Source organism: Periplaneta americana, chromosome 15 (assembly GCF_040183065.1).
Source record: "Periplaneta americana isolate PAMFEO1 chromosome 15, P.americana_PAMFEO1_priV1, whole genome shotgun sequence".
Classification (NCBI taxonomy): domain Eukaryota; kingdom Metazoa; phylum Arthropoda; class Insecta; order Blattodea; family Blattidae; genus Periplaneta; species Periplaneta americana.
In genome coordinates, this window is record NC_091131.1 from 62,457,671 (window position 1) to 62,478,755 (window position 21,085).

The 21,085-nt window shown below is 34.7% G+C and overlaps 1 protein-coding gene across 10 annotated transcripts in view; it reads left to right on the forward strand.

The window, feature by feature from the left end:
• Nucleotides 1-9,960: 9,960 nt before the first annotated feature.
• The window catches only part of enc (encore), a 229,954-nt gene continuing 218,829 nt past the window's right edge, over nucleotides 9,961-21,085 (forward strand). For 6 of the 10 annotated variants that reach the window (XR_011336150.1, XM_069847396.1, XM_069847402.1 and 3 more), the window contains exons 1-2: nucleotides 9,974-10,053; nucleotides 20,111-20,162. The gene's annotated coding sequence lies outside the window, so the exon portion shown is untranslated. Of the gene's footprint in view, nucleotides 10,178-20,110; nucleotides 20,163-21,085 lie in introns of all 10 variants that reach the window. The other 4 variants (XM_069847398.1, XM_069847400.1, XM_069847397.1 and 1 more) reach the window with 4 other exon arrangements.

Below are 21,085 nucleotides of genomic sequence, written 5' to 3' on the forward strand. Positions count from 1 at the left end.
TATGGTCATTAATAACTAACAATCCAGTCCGCAAGACATTAATTTCTTATGATTGTCAAGAGTACGCTTAGAATTTGAAATGGTTCCAAATAACAATAAGTCCACATAAAATATTATTTAGAAATTTTAACTTAATTGCAATCAGTTGCAAAAAAATGTTATTAACAATTTGCTTTCCAGTTTCTGTATGTCGAGGTTCACCACAGCCTTCAGAATGATTTTAATTACAGTTCAAACTTGTTTTTATTAAAAAAAAAAAAAAAAGGAGAAGAGGATAGTAGGCTATATTAATCTGTATGTACCAATCTGTCTACAGTTGTAATTGATGTAAAAAGTAAGTGAAATCAGTCCGGGTGACTCCCACCAAACCTGTAAACCAAACATTTTATATGAATAACATGAGTTTTTTTGTACATACATACATATATATATATATACACACACATATATTTTATCTTTCTTTTTTGTAACTTGGTTAATTACCTCCCAGCTGAAAAAAAAAACATAGGTTCCATTTTTTGTTTTCACAGTTCCCTACCCTGTCTCGAGACCCTGCACCACCTTTATTTACCTTGTTTATTCGTTCTTTGAGCTTGTAATGATTCTGTTGATCAAAATGTAGGCAAAATATGTGATGTGGGCTGCTGTTTACATTGATATTTTAAGTCACCTCCTTCATTGTGTGAAAATGTGCTACACAAAACAAGATGTATAATCCTTTTAAATTATTTTTGCAAATATCACCCACAACAACTGTGTCATCTGCATTTCACAGACTGTGACAATATAACATGCTAGGCCAGAGCAAGAAGAAATCATATTCAGTATACATATCTGTCATTGAAGATTTTTGCAGACATAAGTTGAAAGGATTATACACGGGTTAAAATTGGTTACAGGCTTTGCAGGCATATGGTATTCATCAAAATAAGTAAAAAGTGATCACTACCATTATGGAAAGTCCTATATGTTATTTCCATTCATTTCTACACTATGCTCAAGCCTTTGTTACAAAGAAACATGGGTTATTTAAAACAATTCATCGTGAATCTGCTCAGTATGTTGATGTTATGTCACCTATCATTGATTAGTTTGAATACACCAACGTCTTCAAGGAGCATACACAGTCAACTAAACATAACAAAAAATAGGTACATACAAATGCTATTCATTGATTACCAGAAGTATTGTAGCATTACACTATTTCTCAATTAATGGAAATATTGTCAAAAATATCAGAAATATTCATATTAGGACCTAATGTTCGCTAGGAGTCCTTTACTTATTATGATTAATGTCATCTTCTATTGAAGTCTGTAACTATTTTTTAACACCTTGTAGATATGGTTTCTACTGTAAGCAAACATAGTTACTAGTAATTGTGAACATCATAGAGGAAGAGGGCAGCAGCTGACAGTTCTGTCACACAGTACACCATAAAAGAATAGTTAAAGTTTGTCACCTAGATGCTAGAACAGTCTTCTGTTCTGGATCTGTAGGTAAGATATGAAAGTCACAACAAAATGAGCTATCAACTTAAACAATTTTTCAGACTTCTTCGTCGAGTCCTGTGGTTTGCCGTGGTGTTGATTGTGCGTGGTATGTTCACATTCCTCAATGTTATTAAAAAATGAGTCAAACTTTATACCATACTTATGTGGATGTGTTTTTTTAATATGCTAATGTCAAACTGGTAAGAGAAACCATTTTAAATCTGTACACGGCTTTACAAATTAATCTTGTTAAAAAGAAACTGATTTGGCAATTTTTTTCTCTCCCACTTTCAAACAACTGAATAATGAAAGTCTTTGGAAAGAGACTTCAACTGGGGTTTATATGTCCAATTAATAGCTGTACATACATCTGTTTACGGGTTATTTTAAAGAAACAAAAAAAGGTGATATTAATAAAACTATTGTAAATATTAAGGGATAATAAAAATCACAGCTTCCTTCATAGAGAAGGAGGTACAGTACATGCAGATTTGTATTTGTGTAAATAGTTGTCTTAATGCAAAGCGTGAAAGAATAAAACTTTCAACCATCGAACTTATTACTTTCGTAGTGTAGTCAGCAGACCATCCCTACCCATTTCTTAAACTGGTTTTGAAGGAATGTCCTCTATTTAAAACATGAAATCTTATCAGTCTTGGGAGAGGAATCTCACACATCATGTCTGTTTAAACTGGATACTATTATTTGTTGGGTTATTTTACGACACTGTATCAACATCTCAGGTTTAGTGTCTGAATGAAATAAAGGTGATAATGCTGGTGAAACGAGTCTGGGGTCAAGCACTAAAAGTTTCTCAGCATTTGCTCTTATTGAGTTGAGGGAAAACCCAAACGTTTTTAAGATATGTTTACACAAACAAACAGCAGTCCAGAGAAAATCCCATCTGAATTTTGTCACAGATTAATTATCTGTATAAATACTTGCTGCATAATGTCCAAGAAGAACCATATTTTATTTATTTATTTATTTCATCAATCATTGTTCATGTCATGGCGGATTAGATGTATTCCAGTTCTTAATCCACCATCACTCTCAATACAAATATAACACAAACTAATACATAATGAACCTATAAGCATCCTCTGTTTACAATACTAATACTAATAATAATAATAATAATAATAATAATAATAATAATAATGGTACACAACTAATAATAAGTATAGCTCTTGTATTTAAAACTCCTACCTTAGCTTTTTCATTATATGCTCAATCTCTTAAGAATTACTCTGTTAACTTCATTGACTACTCTTCGTAGTTTCTTATCATGTGATTACTCAACATTTATAATTCCATCTCCGTTAGAGCTTTGTCTTTCTCTTCCCATCTAATTTTAACTCTAAAAAGAAATTTTCCTAATTTATGCAAATTACTGGTGTTTAGGTGACCATTTTTTTAAAAGCTACTATAGCATTTATTTGTAGAAATTTGTTATCTACCCAACTGTTTCTCAAATCATTCGTTGCCTGACACTTTAACGCAATATGCATTGCGTCTTCAGCTAGTCCACACAAAGGACATTTATCCTTCTGTACGTTCCCTCTTTTATTCTTGAGTCTCCACCATGCCATTCCTGTTCTCTCTTCCCTTGAATTTAGTCTAACATATTCTTCCTGTTCCCAAAACTGCTTAACCTCCCTATAGTATTTTAGTGATCCTAGGTCTTTAATATTACTAAAAATATCTTGTCTCGAAGTTTCATTTGCCCTCTTTTTTACTATTCTTCCAATAGTTTTCGTGTTTATAGACCCTAGTTCTCTCCATAGCCAATTTAGACCTAATCTGCTTATTTCTCGTTCCAGCTCCTTCAGCCAATTCGATTTCCAATTAGCGGCTTTCATACAAAAGATACATGTTTTCATAACTGCCAAATCATTCCTACAACAGAATATTACCTAAATATTTGATAAGAAGAACCATATATACAAAGATATATTACTTCATGCAGGAATTGAAAAACAAAAATACCATTGGAAGAACGTTTGTAAACATCATGAGTTTCTTTTATCTAATACGAATATCAGTCTTTGTTATCTAACTTTATTGCCTTAAAAATGACAAAAGCAGACTTCACTGAAGACTAGAAATTAAAAAAAAAAAAAAAAAAATTGGGGTGTGGCTGTGTCGGGAACAGAGCTGTGTGTTTCACGTGAATATGTCTGCATTAATGGGTAATATTTTCTTTGGTATGGGAATGAAATGAAAGTAACGAAATGGATACTAATCAGTGATTCAAAATATGAAATGTTAGTAAATCCACATCAATGTAACCTTAAATGTTTATCTCAAAAATAAAAAAGTGTGATACATATTAAAAATCGTTCCTAGGCATGTTAACTTACTGCGCTTGTTACTATGATCAAGGTGAATTTCGAATAACACTTTGTAACAGAATTTATTTCAACACTTTTACCATTACTATGAAATGGTTTATTGGTTCGGTTGTTTGTGTACTCAGTTGGCCTTTAGTCTTTCCTGTGTGGAACCACTTATGTGTATACTAGTCATGTTGAGAATGTGTCTGTGACTGAAGCACTAGCTCACTGATCTTCAATCCAGGCAACCCAGGTTCGATCTCCAGCCAGGTCATAGTGGAATTTATAGTGGATAAAGCAGACATTGCAAAGGATTTTTCTTGGGGTACTCTCATTTTCATCTGTTATTCTACCAACAATCTCCACCTTTCCCCCATTTAATCTATCATTTGCAATTGTTAAAAATGGACTGGGGTGAAGTCTTGGTGTAGTACAGGTTTCCATTATTGATACAGAAAGGACACCTGGGGCTCCAGGCCTTGGAGCTTATCAGGCTTCTTGTCTACAGGTGGGCTTGACTTTACTCTGGCTGAGATACAAATGCCACTTACGTCACTTGTTGACTTGGACAATCATTGCATATGAATCCATTTATTTTGAAAGGACGTCAGTCATTAACCACTTCCCTGATTAACCCGAGTTAACTCGGGTTGCTAACTTGTGTCAAAATTTATTAACCCGAGTTAACTCGTTTGAGTCCCTTTTTCGCTGCTAAGGATTATATCCCGAATATATACGTTTCCATTCTTTCATTAACCTTTTCCTCACTACATGGCTACAGAAGTTAGTGATATTGCTATATCTGGTGGTGTTTTTTGTACTTCTTCCATGGGAGTGGAATTCTATACTCATATAGCATTCACACACAGTAGTGAGTAGATACTAGTTAGTTTTGGCGATTTCTGTTTGTGTTTAGTGTTTTTTGTGCTGTTTTGTGTAAAGATGGATCAAGTTAGTGATTCCGAAACTTTTGATCAGGAGTATATTCCTGTAGAATATTAGGAAATGAAACATCGGTATCAGAAGACGAAGTTATAGACCAACAAATAAATTCAGATCAGTTGATGTCACGTCTTTTCGACAGTGGTTTGAATAGAAGACATCTGGCACCATTTCTTCTGCACCTCCGAAGTCCCCATTCCCTGAAATTTTATCATTGTTTCTGATAACGATAATTCTCAATTTTTTTAATTCTTTAATAATGACCTCATCAACATTATATTCAAGGAGACGATTCGGCATGCTAATAAGTGTTCACAGAATGCTGAAAATAATTCGTGATGGCCTACTACAGACTCTGAAATACGTGTACTTTTGGGCATAGTGATACTGCAGAACATTATGCACAAACCTGAAGAACAGATGTACTGGTACAAAATATTCAATGACTGCTACACCATTCTTCCCAAAACGCTCTCATATAGGAGAGCAGATACTACCGTCCGGAATGCAATGTGCCACTGTGCATAATACCCTGCTTTCGAGTCTATCACACGACAAGCAACATTTAATGCCTTGATAACAGCACTGGTATTGTACCTCATAAATTAATCCATAAAAAGAACATAAGTTGGTAAATAGTTCAGGAGAAAATCAAAGTGGGACAACTACCAGAGCTGGAATCAAGATGCACGAGATAACTTGGGATAATAATTCAGGTATGAATGTATGCCTATTTTATAGTGATTTTTTAGGTATGTGACAAAATTAGTGATGTACAGTGATTCTGCAATATTAAATGACCTCTTTACGAAAATAAAAAAATATGACACTTTTTTTCACAAAACTGGTAAAATATATAGTAAGGGAAGAGGTTAATATTCATAATATTTTCAAAATAAGAAAATTCATAAAAAATAAATATTAATACATTAAAAATTCTTCTCAAAATAGACCATCACATACATTATTAAAAAAACAGAAAAAAAATACGTATATTTTTTAAATCTCTTAATATAGTCTTTTGTTGTTTTCCTAAAATTTACGTTAATTGACTGATGCCTTTAAAAGAAAAGATTCACATATATAGTGCACAATGGGACAAAGCAAGCCCTCGAAAAGCTAATAATGCTAGGAATGAGTTAACACCAGATATACCTTAATTATGGAATTTAGCACCATAGAATTGAGCAATGACTAAGAGAATTAACTTTCAGAAGTGTTACGATGAAAGTATCCAGTGCAGATAAATACAGATATATATTTTTAAATATTTTCTATACTTTCTAAAGTAATATTTTAAAGAAAGTAAAAAATACTGAATTATTTTGTATCAATCCTGACTCTATTAGTTTAAAAAAAATTGCTAACAGTTACAACAGGGAAGTATATATTTACTAGAATTTATTTTACTTCCTTTCGCTTGTTTGGTATGTACGTGATAAATTTTGTTTCATGGTTGATCTTTAACAGAGAGGAAGTGTATGTGTGTTTTGTTCCGTAGGTACGAAGATTTTTAACAATTATTGCAATTACAGTGACCACCAAACAGAATTATTTGATACTAACTTCAAAAAGAAACAACTACTAGATCAGGACTTAAAAGTACTAGAATATTTTTTCTACCTGTTTTCATTCTAATTTTATGTAATTAATACTTAAATCAACATAGTAATTCTTTAAAATGGAATAAAGGTGTCAAATAAATGAAATGAACATATACGTGATTCACATGAAAATTTTATATGAAGATATAATAGGTCAAAAGTCACTTTAGTGTATAGTAGTCTATCCAAGCAGATAAAAATGCATTCAGCAATTTCCTTTCCGTCTTGTTTTATAACGGTCACAAAATAGAAGTTACTATTGTAACTCAAATAGTTGAAAGGACGTAGTCCTAATGAAATTAATTTCACTTTAATTTGTTTTCAGTCATGCCATATGAGATGAATAGAGATGGTAAGAGAGGAAGCAGGAGGAAATGTGAGAGAATGTTGGGATGTAGAGAGTGGTAAAAGAGAGAGAGACGAAGCTTACAAATTTCAACATGTTCAATTAAATCTGTGCTCTTGAAATTAATACTGGTTAAAGAACCAAGTCAAAAATGTACTAAATTGTTTAATGAACTTACTACATTTTGTAAAAACTACTTGACGATGTCAACATTACCATTTATATAGGATACAGGATAAGAGTCTCTCTCTCTCTGCTTTATTCTCAGAATTATTGTAAACATAAGCTGCAAGGCTTTTGGAGCTGGAAAGCAAAAGTGAAGAGAAAACTACTGGATCTAGTTACGAAATTACTATGGGTGGTTCTCTGATTAAAGTGAGAAATATTAAAAAGATTAGTAAATATTTCGGAACTTTTTTTAATTAGAAATGTTTCAGTCATTGACAGTTTCATGTACTATCACATCAAGATGAATGTCGCATATTTTAAGGCAGGGTCACACAGTGCTGTAGTACAAAATATTGCGCAACTCTCATACTGCGACGTGTGAATAACGGTGCAACCCGAAAAGTAGTGGCTGTCGAACCAGCTCCTCACAACTTTTTCATGCTGTGCGCAACCTAAAAGTAGTGGTGTGTCAACAGGGTTCTCAGGGTTGCAGCCATAACATTTTTTTTTTTATTGGCTTTGTTGAAACTTTTGAAGTAATCGCAAACAGTGTTACCATCCAAACATACCAGTGATACCTTGTATTGTTTGGATATATTTTAATGTTTGACGTGATGAAAGTAAATTATTTGTAACAACTACTAAATGTACAGTGCAGTCAGAGTACATTTCCATAGCGTAGTTTCAAACAGGAGGGTTGCCAACATTGCTTACGAGAATATGCTATTGGTCATCATGAAGTATACAGCTTGTTTGAGAAATAAGTACAGAATTTTTTAGGGATGATAGGTTGGTTCTGGTTATTAATTTTAAAGATAGGAACCTGGTGTCCCTGATGAGTCGCTTTTACAAGATGCTGAAGTTTGCATAGTGTACCCTGGAGGATAGGCGGTTGGAGTGCTTTGGAATGAAGTAAGGAACAATACATACAGAGTAGACTACTTTTTAACATCCCACAATGGTATGAGGTTCGAAGCACAAGATGTCTTTGATTAAGAAGAGAAGACACGAGAGGTGAAGATAAGGTTTTTTCTATTTACATTTACTTGAACGTAACTCAAAGAAGGTGTTCAAAGTGTCCGCCATTGCCCTGATGACACAATTCCATTCGTCGGACCAAGGACCGTTGGACATAATGTGCATTATCGCAACTTCGCCTGCAGCAGCAATTAGTGCCACTAGGTCTTCCTCAGTGTCTACCACAATCACAGGGTACAGTATAATACGTACTGTATTTTGTGCATGTAATACCTTACTACTAAAGTATGACGATACTTGATCGAAAAGAAGGAAGTCTAGAATGATGACATGTACTCTGTCGAGATGAGCAACACAACATTAACTGGAGAGCAGTAAGCAGATACACTACATAGCACTATGAAGTCGAAAGGTGGCGTAGCAGTGTAAATAAATTAAAGGTGCTCTTTTCAATGCTGGCTATCAAACTTCCAGGCGGATAGGTAGCATGTTGACATTGGATAGCGAGAGAATGGGACATTGTGGATACCATGTTCCTATGCAAAACATAATCACCTAGGCACAACCTAATATCTTAAAAAAATTCGGTACTTATTTCTGAAACACTCTGTATAGGCGTTCTGTAATTATACATTTATAATAAAAATAATGTCAATTTCTGAATACTCGTTAGGACAGAAAAATTAATAATGAACCTACTTGAACCAAGAGAGTGCTTATGGAATTTGCAAATGCCGATTCACACAACAAAAAGACTTTATGCAATGCAAATATCAGAAAAATATGTTAAAAAATGCATTGTATTCGGAACCAATACAATAAAGAAGGGTTCAAAAATAACATTCCTAACACTCGCAAAAAGTTCTTATACTGTAACATTAGGAGCTATTCATCCCCTTTATCGTAGTTCTCGTAACTTTAAATTTGATTGTTCTGTATTTATATTCTTTCTTTGTCCTAGCATATTTTGTTTTTTGTGGTTTAACGTTCTGTTCTCTATTTTATAATTAAAAGAGTGATAAGTAGCTATCGCGTGAGTTTCATAATCTGAAACTCTTTGAGTGTCGGAGGAAGAACAATTGTTTGTATGCATCTGAAGTTTGACTAGTGTAATATGTAGCTATAAAAAATAGTCGGGATGTTTGCAATGGAGGGGGAAAGGAACTGGGCACCCCACCCATTATCTCCTGGCTTAGTTGCCTCGTAAGTGATGCCTTCTTGGTATTACTTGTGAGGTTCAGACCTGTCTTCGGACAGTTGACTAAACAAGAAGAAGTCATTGTTGCTCTTAGCATTTCTGTATTAAATCTCTCGCATTTAAATTGGTACTGATTAATATAAATGATTAATACTGAAGGACGACAATAATAATAATAATAATAATAATAATAATAATAATAATAATAATAATAATAATAATAATAATAGGATATATTATTATTATTATTATTATTATTATTATTATTATTATTATTATTATTATTTGTGGCCGGGTAGCTCAGTTTGTAGAGCAGCTGGCTACGGACTGGAAGGTACGGGGTTCGATCCCAAGTGGTGACGGGATTTTTCTCGTTGCCAAACTTCCAGAACGGCCCCGAGGTTCACTCAGGCTTCTATAAAATTGAGTACCGGATCTTTCCCGGGGGTAAAAGGCGGTCAGAACGTGGTGCCGACCACACCATGCCGAGGTCATGGAAAGCATGGGGCTCTACCTCCATGCCCCCCCCCCAAGTGCCTTCATGGCGTGTAATGGGGTTACATTATTATTATTATTATTATTATTATTATTATTATTATTATTATTATTATCTATTACCGATATGAAAACGAAACGAGATCCAAGGTGTGATTTCCTTTCCAAAGACATGGGCCAGAAAATCAACGAGTTAAGAAGAAAGAGGTAATCTTCTAAAATTCGTTGCAGAAAATGAAAGGAAATCATATTGAGCATCCAGGGGCATTTCATCGATGAATATATTATATTTATCCATGTGCATTTCCTATGATAACGAGAGTTTCTATCCTTGTGACATGCTGTCTTTGAGTTGCGAATTTAGAAGGCTATGTGTAGTTCACCATTTATGTCTAGATGTCACTAGAGTCACTACGCCAATACAAAACATTTGCCGATCAGGTAAAAATTTGTGGTTTTAAGTGTGATTAATATTTGCTGCTAAATTTTGAAGGTAAATTTATAGTTGAAGTTTTCTAGTACGTATATATTTTAGATTGTGCATGGTAATAGAATATAAATCTACACGTCAGTTCATCAAGAATATCAACTTCTCGTGTCTTTCATGCGGAAAATTGGTTAGTACAATGTTCTGCTTGTATGAGGTAGAATATGGCTTCCTATCCAAATCCCAGACTAGTTAAATAATGACAGGTGTTGCATTACCGTCATAGTTAAGCATGTCGTGGGTTGCTCATGTGACATATTATATATTGTTTACAGATAGTGTAGAGATAGTGTTTTTGTAGTGCGAGACGAATGCTGTTTGTCTCATCAGTTTATTTTCGGTGTGCATTGTTATTTGTGGTTTCTGTGCACTGTTAATAAAATCATTTATTGTATTATGTATCGTTTGAAAAAACTGTCATGTTAAAGAGATTATGAATTTAATCCTTTTATTGAAGATGTCATAAATTTATTTCTAGCGAATATTTTTTTCTATAGCTGCCGTGTTTAGGGACTGCATTTTCTCAGTGCAATCTCATCGAGAGTAAAAGGAAGAACCTTGCGGCATGTAGGTAAAAGAGTACAACATCTTACTGCAGATTTATTGAGAACTTGAGAGTGACAATTCCTCGATGCTTGTTCTAACTTTACGGTTTTCACCTACTTCTGGATCTGTCTTAGATTATGATTAGATAGGTAGGCCTCTGTGTTTCATATTAGAATGTTGCTGAATCCATATAGTTTAAATTGTCATATCAGTTGTATAGGCCTATGATCTAGTTAGGCCTTAGAATGTCTTTTAAATAGTCCCTAAATGCCTTCATCTCTAAGCTTTTTCCTTATTATTTACTTTAACAACAGCTTGGGTTTGCCATATTTGGCACATATTAATGGTAGCATCAAATTGTGAGGATTGTTTTTTACCCTCTGCTGGCGTATATTTTCGTAAATAGGCCAAATGTGAGTTAAAGGTTAGATTAAGTTAGGTTAGATAAGGGGATAGATAAGTGACATGGGGCCTAGGAATGTGATAAGGTTATGGGTTAGATGAGGGGATAGGTAAGTGACATGAGGCTGATGATTGTAACAAGGTTAGAATGAATTAGTTGAGGGGATAACTGACAGGAGACCGAGGACTGTGACAATGTTAGAGCAGATTAAATAAGGGGATAGGTAAGTTGTTGCCGCCAAAATAAACAACTAGGTCTACCGGTACCATTTTTTTAAATATCGGGAACAGTTTTTCTTTCACCGTTACACTTGTGTAGAATGATGTGTGCTTATTTATGCTCAGAATAAGTGACGAGGAATGCTGAAATGTAAGTGTGGCACTATCCATGTTGATACACCATAGGCCTCTATGAACATGCATTGGAAGTATTGAGTGAAAATAATGAATAATTGGATAGGTCGCTGGGCACTGAAGCTCTAATCTAAGTTAACCTAATGGAACAAGTAGATAATTCATACAGTACAGCAGCACCGACTGTGCTCGCCATTAGTCATCTGGCCATACTGAGTCAAGTCAAGCAAAAGAGAATCGAAATGTTTGGTAAAATGCGTAATTATATTCTTTAAGAATTAATTGAACCAGTCAAGTGCAATATTTACGGATTATAATGGGGGATTTTTAATGCACTGAAAGAAATGCATGTATTCGAAGATATCATAACACGTTATTACAGCAGAATGAAGGAGAAATATGATGTGGGCCAGAGAATATCGTTGAAATGAATTAATTTGAGAAAGGAAAATAGACTATGTCAGAGGGATAATGGATGTAACATTCACTTATGTTATTTTTGTGCAAAGAACTGTTACTAATATAGGGCGTGCTTCTGAACAGGGGCAGCGGCATTTTCCCTAAGGTTAGAGCCCAGTTTAGGTGTGTATGTATTAATCGGAAAAAATGTCATATGAACATCCGTCCTATTCTCATTATTTTCTAGCCCCTAATTTTCGATTAATATACACACACCTGAACTGGGCTCTAACCTTGGAGGAAATGCCGCTGCTCCTGTTCAGAAGCGCGCCCCTAATATATCCCTCATCAAACCCTACGTAACCTTGTCACTGATGGGGAGAGGGGGACTTGTCACTAATATATCCCCTCATCAAACCCTATGTAACTTTAACACTAACAATGCGTCTAATTGACACTAATCTCCTCATCAACTAATGTGCTCGATGTTGCGGATTCGATTCCGGCCCAGGTCAATGGCATTTAAATGTGCTTAAATGCGACAGGCTGATCTCAGTTGATTTACTGGCATGTAAAAGAACTCTTGCGGGACAAAATTCGGACACACTGGCAATGCTGATATAACCTCAGCAGTTGTGAACAGTGTTAAATAAATCGTAATTAAAAATGTTTCTTCTCATTAGACCCTACCTAACTTTGTTGCAAATAGTGGTGTTATCTTTGAGTAATATTAAGAACGATGGAGGTCGAGAGAAAAAAAAAAACAAATTTCTGCTGGCAACAATGCCACAGGTAAATATCATGCCTATATGTTGGCTACATTGTGTATTTAGTTGCAATTGGTTATCATCGTAATGACACGTTTGAAAACTGCTCTACCTAATTCTCCACTTAGTGAATCCAACATATTATCTATGCTTAGGTTACTTATTGCAAGAATATTGCAAATAAGCTATCATTTCGTATTAGGCGAGCATAGCCTAATTGAGGACCATTTTTGCAAAACTTGCTAACTGAAAAAACTGAATTTTACAGGAGAGACAAAAAACTGAATGGAGACAAGTAGGTTATAGGTGCAACGATCACACTTTGACACACTACAATGAAAAAAAATTACTCAATTTTACTAAGATGCCTTTAACATCGTGTAGAGGCCTGCCTTATGTTAACAAATCCACCAAAATTTCAATTTTGCTAATTTTGTAGTTAGCAAGTTTTGCAAAAACGGTCCTCAATTATTTGCTGGTAAATAAGCTTATTGTACTAATTCTTAAACAGTAGATACCATGAGTTGTCCGTGAAGGGAGTGAACATTTGAAAGTTGCTGTGAATTTTTTCACTGAGATGGAACATTCTGTCTCTGGCTTTTGCAAATGGACCAGATGTAATCCCTAAACTCACAGTGATATTTGGCTTACTCGCATATCTTGTGAAGTTTGTAATGGACCAGGGTGTAAAAAGAATCATGATTTTTATTTAAAACTATATGAAACAATGATTTTTTTATTTAAATCGGATTTTTTAAGTTAAATTTTTGCTTAGCTATGTAAATGATTTGTAATTATTCTTAGATTGGTGTATGCTTCAGTGTTTATGAAGTACCGTACCTAGGATGAATAATGAAAACTCAATCTACATGCTGTATTTTAATAATTTGGAGTATGATACATTACAACATATATTTGAACCAGTTCTTCTGTCTTATAGCTGAATGCAACAGAAGGAACTGTTTGTAGCATAATAGAATTTTGCAACTTATTTGTCTAAGAAAAATCCTCTTTCTGTTTTTCACTTGTTCAGACTAAGCTGACTTCGCTTAATTTTCAGAGATTGTCTCTCAGAGGATAGATCACCCGTAACTAATTATCTCTTTTGTTTTGATACTGAAGGTGCAACTACTGGACCTGTCTCTAAATTTTGATCTTCATTGTCAGCTATTGGAGTAAGCCTATCATAATTTTTTTCTTTATTTATCTTTTATGCTGTTACATTTTTAATACGGTATGTAACTTCATTGTAGCAACTAATCCCTGCATTTCTAAACCATATGGGGCGCGCTTCTGTACAGGGGCAGTGGCATTTCTCCAAGGTTAGAGCCCAATATACACACACCTAAACTGGTCTCTAACCTTAGAGAAATGCCGCTGCGCCTGTACGGAAGTGCGCCCACTATATGATTTGCATTTAGCTTTCATGCCTTTTCCACTTCAAATGGGAAAAATTAAAACATTTTTAATTCTCTTCAAACTAGATCAAGTTTTCAGCCTAGATTGCTCATCTTAAGTTAATGGCAACCTTCTTGCTACACTTTTACAAATAGAACAACTTATTACACTCATTAAAGTGACTCTTTGCTTAGCATATGAGTTACTGAGCATAGCTAGTTACTACTAGATGTTAACTAAAAAATGAGATAAATCAAACTGAAAAAAAAAAAGTTTGAATTTGAACAACAATGGACTACAAGCATTAGACAAGTATTCCATGGAATGCATTGAGCACCTCATCTAATGTAACATACTCTCCAGGTGAATAAAAGCGCTTGCTATGATCAACAGAGCTTGGAAAAAACCTTATTGAAGCAAGATTATCAAGAGCCTTTCTTTCCTAGCTGTTGTTTATGTTGTCAAATCGAATAGCTTGAAGGGAAATTGAAATCTTTTTAGGATCATGGTTGTTCTGAAACGTTCTACACCAGTTCCATCTGTCGCCCATACATCCTTCAAATTGCTTTTTCCGTGTTTCATGACGCCTAGTCCTAAAACTGCCTTAATTTCAACTCTGTTGATATCCACAGCATCTCTTGGTCAATCAAATTTCTCTCTCTCTCTCTCTCTCTATCTCAATCCATATGTTCGTATACTCCACTATTTGGTCTAGTGTCTCATCCGAGAAAAATAATTGCCAAGCTTCCAAAGGAAAATTAACAAATCTTGCTTCTTGTTTTGGTCCTGGCAGTTGGATCATTATGTTGCGTCGTCTTATATAGCCACAGACTGCAGTGTCTTGCCCAGGTTGTCACACCATCTTTTGCAACATACTCAGGAATGCTGTTATTATTGACATATGCTGGTTTACAATCTTCGTCTTCCAATTCTGCAGAGTTTTCAGTCTCTGTAGGATGGTCACTTTCTTTTATACAGTCTTCAATATCATCTGGTTCTTTCTCACCTTCAAGTACCTCTGTAGTTTTTCTTCTGATTCACATTTTTCATCACCAAAAAGTTGTTTTCTTATGCTTTCAATTTGTGTTCAGAGCACTTTTTATGTTCTTCTTTCTCAACGCTTTCAAGAAGCTTAAGAGTTCGATCCTCTTCTTTTGAGTCCATAATGATTAAAATGTCCAGTAAATGTCTATAGTTACACGTGAAAATGTCTATTGTTAAATGGTGTAATGAAACAGCGCGTGCATGGTTAAAAACACTGCAGAAGAAATGAACCTTCTTCGCAATCTCTCCAAGGCCACTAACAAAATGGCTAGTATGGCACTACGTCTTCCACATCCCCAGCAAGGATATGGTTGAGGAGGAGCCAAATCAACCCGAATGTGTGAAGTAGAAAATAAAGAAACAAATTTGGGGTCAAATCCCTGCCGCGTGCATTCTCCCCTGTTGAAAGAAACTGTTTTAGTAACATGTCATGCCTTCTGGTTCTCACAAGTGCCTGGATGGGTCTTGGCATGCTCTCAGTCAGATTGTCGAGACACTGCTGATCTAGACGATCCCATTCCTGGATCGCAGCCTCTCTGAGCTCATGGAGGGTTTGAACAGATAGTTGACAACAGCAAATGACATTCTTTAGCTGGTCCCAAACTTGTTCTATGGGATTTATATCCAGTGAGTAAGCAGTTCATTGCATACCTGTCTATAGTATTCTATATCGTATGAGCAAAATATTAAAAAAAGGATGCCTACCAGTAGAAAGGATGGTGTGTCCGATACTTAATACTTAATTTTATTTAAATTAAAAATTTTTTTCTCACATAATGTAATGTTTTAGTGGTCTGTTATGGACTCATTTTTTTCTTACCCAAACTCTCGGTTTCTTTCTATTGCTGGTGTAGGATGGCTGACATTCTCGATTATTTCTTATGCTGTAACTTCTAGTAGGCCTATGTGGCACTGAGGAGCAGTAGCGCCAACTTATATGGGCCTGTGGGGCCTGAACCCACCCAATAATTTATCGTGTTATTAATTTATTATTATTATTATTATTATTATTAATTATTATTATCATCATCATCATTATCATTATTTCCTTTTCCATTCTTTCCTGGTTTGGTTACCTCATGAGTGATGCCTTACTGGTGTTATTTATGAGGTACACACCTGTCTTTGGACAGTTGACTAAACAAGAACATATGTGATGGTTGCTTATTGAAATCAGTAAATTACAATAAGTAAAATTACAATAAGTAAGGATGCATTGTTGATGTGCACTTTATTCATCTCCCCTACCGATAGTCAGGTGCCACATAAGGATAGTGCTGAAAAGTTAGATTTAGAAGATGTTTGTGACGAATTTATAGGGAGAAACACATTTGCATCACTCCGTGCTATGTAATAGTGAATCCACTTCCGTATTATCAATTTATAGTTAGAAAGAATTCAAGTCCCCAAGTTAAAATGTTTATGTAATTGTAATATTTAATTACTAAAAATGGATAAGAATAGCTATGCACAAGATAATGCGGAGATATTTTTTGTATGTAGTTACTAGTATGAAGGAACAAATTGGTATTCATATCATTAATGGGAGGATTTATGAGATTCTTTTGGGAAATTATGATCAAGTGTGTGAGCTCACCCAATGTTTTTAAAAAGCTGGCACCACTGCTGAGGAGTGATCTAAGTTACTTTGCACACTTAAACATGGCATCTTTATTACAAGCATTACAAAATTATTTTTCCCGCATATTATTTTGCTGAGAATGGAGCTGATGTTCTGATATAGCTACTGTAGGTGTTATGTCATAATTAGACCTCGGATTTTAGGTTAAATGCCTAGGCCTATTTTTTTTTCTATAGGGATAAACTAAAACTAGTTAAATATCTCCGCATTTTATATGGAATATGAATGTTTGAAACCGGTTTTATGGTGTCTAAAAACGCCTATTTTGCCCATTGAGACCTATTTTTAAGATTTTAGAGCCTAAAATTGCTTATTTCTATTTCTTACGTATATATATTTTTAAATTTTCGTGTACCACTGAAAAAGAAAGTTTTGAATGTCATGGGGTGGGTATGGTTCAAATATCTTGTAATAGTTTGGTTGTAGGAATGTAGAAATACCTTGAAGGTATCTGGCTTTGTTGAGCACTTGAGCAGACAGGAATGTGATGAATCAGGAGGCTGTAGTTCTCCCTAAAGAAATCAGCATGGCAAATATTGCTAGATTTAAATAATTATGCATCCATTGCTTAGGTATCATTGGAAAGAATTTTTTTTTTTGCTTATAAAATGGTTCTGTCTAAGAAAAGGCAAAGTTTCAAATAGAAAATTAGAGAAAAACATTATGTATTGCAATGCCAGTTATGAATAATGTGTTAATTGTAAATTCATTAATAAAAAATTTAATTGTAATGTGAGGACTTGTGTATTAGCATAGCCTCAGAGCAATGAGGCCGATGAATTCATTAGAAATTATGTGTCAGTATAAGACTTAACAAAAATAAAGTTTCTTACCGCAATTATGTTTTACTATTGTTTTTGTCACTGTATACTCACTAATTAATTGGATTTTTATAGTTACTGTAGTTTGTGTGGATGAAATTACATTTTAGCTGTATAAAGTAGTATTTTTAGCTGCTTGAAATTTTATTTTTAGGTGCTTAAATCTGTGTTTTTAGTATCTATTTTGATAAATTCAGGGCCTATTTTGGGTGCCTAAATGTTGCTTTTTAAGTGCCTAAAAATCCGAGGTCTGGTCATATTTGAACTAGGACTCTGAAAAATTACGAACATACTACTTAATATGAGGTTTGGTGGCAGTTTCTTGCATACATATTGGTTAGAATTCATAATTTCATGAAATATGGTGGCTATGGCTTAGTTATCAATTGAAGAGTCCACTGCAAGAATGATGGATGCCACTTTCTTGTCGAAAATGAACCAAGACTGTCAATGCATAGCTTAAGACATATAGAATGTACATGGAGAGTTATATGGCATTAACAGTGATAGTCATCGTACAGTAATGATCGGAAAATCACAGTTAAGCTTTGAGCACTAAACATTTCAAACTTACAATTGCTTCTCCTGAAAAATGTATTCCAAATGACATCCATCATTCTTGCAGTGGACTCTTCAATTCATACCTGTAATTAGACAACCAATTTAAGTCAGGTACAATTAATAAGTAAATTATAGCTACTTTCCATGTATTGTGGGTCCCTGTCACCACGGCATGGCACGTCCTCAGGTTGCGGATAGAGGAGACGGCCTCCAGATATGGAGGGTAGCTGCGAATATATTGAATAAGCAGTCGTGGACAGCCGATAAGGGGTGGTCCTCCAGCTTGGGGGTTGGGCGAAGGGCTAACAACCCATCACCGTAAAAAAACAGCTTGTTACGAATCCCTACAATAAGATCCAGAAATGCATATAGAGTGTTAGTTGGGAGACCAGAGGGAAATAGACCTTTGGGGAGGCCGAGATGTAGATGGGAGGATAATATTAAAATGGATTTGAAGGAGGTGGAATATGATGAAAGAGAGTGGATTAATTTTGCACAGGATAGGGACCGATAGCTGGCTTATGTGAGGGTGGCAGTGAACCTTCGGGTTCCTTAAAAGCCGTTTGTAAGTAAGTAAGTAAGTAAGTACTATAGCTACTTCATAAAAATTGTTTTGCATTTTATAATGGGTATCCGACTTACGAGCAGGTGGGCAGAGAGCAAATGTGGTATTGTGCAGTTACTGCGTGACTCATGCATTCAAACAAGTTGCTCTTGCTCAATAGCTACAGGGTGCAGATTCTTGTGTCCTCAGAAACAGCAACTCCTTAACTGCAGAATGGTGCAATAGTTTCTGCAACTAAGGCCATGACGAAGTATGCAGAAAATATCATCCTGTCTCAGACATCCATTATTTAAATTATCTAGATGGCTATAGAATGTTAAACCTTAATAAAAATAATTTACAACTACTTTCAGTTTTACTTCGAGTGCTTATAGGAAGAATAATTGACGGTGATAATGTGAACTGTGGGGGGGGGGGGAATTGAAACTTATTTTAATGCTATAGTATTTAGAAACTCAAAATGTACAATATAGGCTACAGTATAACTTACTTTATCAATAGTGCAGAAATTATGTCTTGTTTTCTATACTATTATTATAATCTGTTAGTTTCTTCTGACAAAGAGCAGATAGTCTTAATGAAGAGGCAATGTCCCACCAATGCTTCATAAACCTCGAAACTGAACAAAACAGTGGATAGTGAAGGGTGGAAGAGATAAGGTGTGGTTTCCCTGGTTATATTCCTATCCCTTTGATTATCTGAACATGTCTTGGTCTCAATTAGTTCGGACTAGCAGGATTCTACGGTAATGCAAAACAAGCAGTTTGAATTTTTTTACCTTTGGACTGTTCATAGCGAGACCTAAATTAGTTTAAGTTTCGAACTCCTTCCCTTATGCCAACACTCTTGCTGCTACACTTGTCACTGCTCTTGAACATGTTCTTTGAGTTATATTCTCGGTTGTCTAATTGTTACAGTTCTTGTCATTGGACTCGTTGATTATAAGTTCATACGTGGTTAGGATCATAAATTTTGAAAGTCTGTAAAATTGATAACATGGCGTTGTTTGGAAGGGAAGTAAGCTCGGGTGTCCAGTGTCATGATATATTACCACAGTCTAGTATATACAGTCATGAAGCTTGAGTTATGAGGGTGCTAGGAACAATAGATTGTGCTGGTACTATTTCGCATTGTCTGTAATGAGGCGATATTAGCGATTCTAGTGGTTAGCAACTATCTATGGATGCATATTTACTACGTATTGAGCTTTGTGACTGTATATACTAGACTGTGATATTACTTAACCTAAAGGAACCTTGTCCCTAAATAAAGAGGCTTCAAGGCAAAATAACAAGCAGTCATATTTATCTTAAGTTTCATGTATTGAATGATGTCTCTCGAAGCTTGTGAGATTGTAGCAATCTGTGGTGCTTGAATCAGGAAAAAAAAAAAGTAACGAAGATTCTGATATCTTCTACAAAGCCATGCTGACTAAAGATACAGAACTGGATAAAGTGTTAGATATCTTGGGGCATAAAAATCAAAGAGATTGACATAATCTTCACTCTAGAAGTATTACATATACATTTAAATCTAAATCTACTGTTTTGTGTCATTTCTGCAGGTATCCCAGCATATCTGCACTCTCCTCACACCTAGGAGTGATGTTATGAAAGGTAGGAAAAGCTGTTTTGTTATTGTATATAGATACTAGCAGTACAAGTACTTCCTTTAGTTAATTGAATGAGATTGTCTTCATGGGTATTTCGTATTAAAGTACTGAGGTAGTTTTTTTTTTTTTTTTTTTTTTTTTTTTTTTTTTTTTTTTTTTTTTTTCAGCAATTTATTGATAAAGTTCCAAAACAAATATGTTTTCTGCCTTTTCGTATTTTAGTGTAAATTCAAATAATGATGCACAAATATTGTTCATGTCCAGCTGTCAAAACAATTGGGCACAGAGACATTAGTGTAGGTTTAAGGAAGTCAGAGGTTGTGGAAAAGTGCATGTTATTCACTTAAAAAGGATTTTGGTGTTCTGTGTTTCTTGTAGAAATTTGCATTGTATTGACCAAGACGCTTGATGAATGGATTTTCACTTGAATTTGCACTGTTATAAAACTTCTTAACTTGTTCACGTAATGAGTCTTTCAGAAATGTCATGTCCAAATCAAAGTGTATTTGTGCATTTGTTGTGTACCAGTCTGAATTATGTATTATTCGGAGCACTTTATTTTGAACAATTTGAAGAGGTTGAAACACTGTTTTTGGAATATAACACCAAGCCGGGGCAACGTAAGTTAGAATCGGTAAAATCAGCATTTTGTATAGCATAACTTTTCTTCTTAGACTGAGGACAGGAGATTTGAACAGGGGGTAAAGATGAGATATTCTAAGAGAGCTCTTAGTTGTTACAGATTTTATGTGCTTGTGCCATAACAATTTGTTATCAAGAGTAATACCAAGATATTTTACATGGTCACTGTATTGAATTTCTTGATTGCATATTTTTATTTTGTCACGAGGTCTTTTTAAACACTTGGAGAAAATTATTGACTGACATTTTTCAGGATTTAAAGAAATACGCCATTCTTTAAGCCAT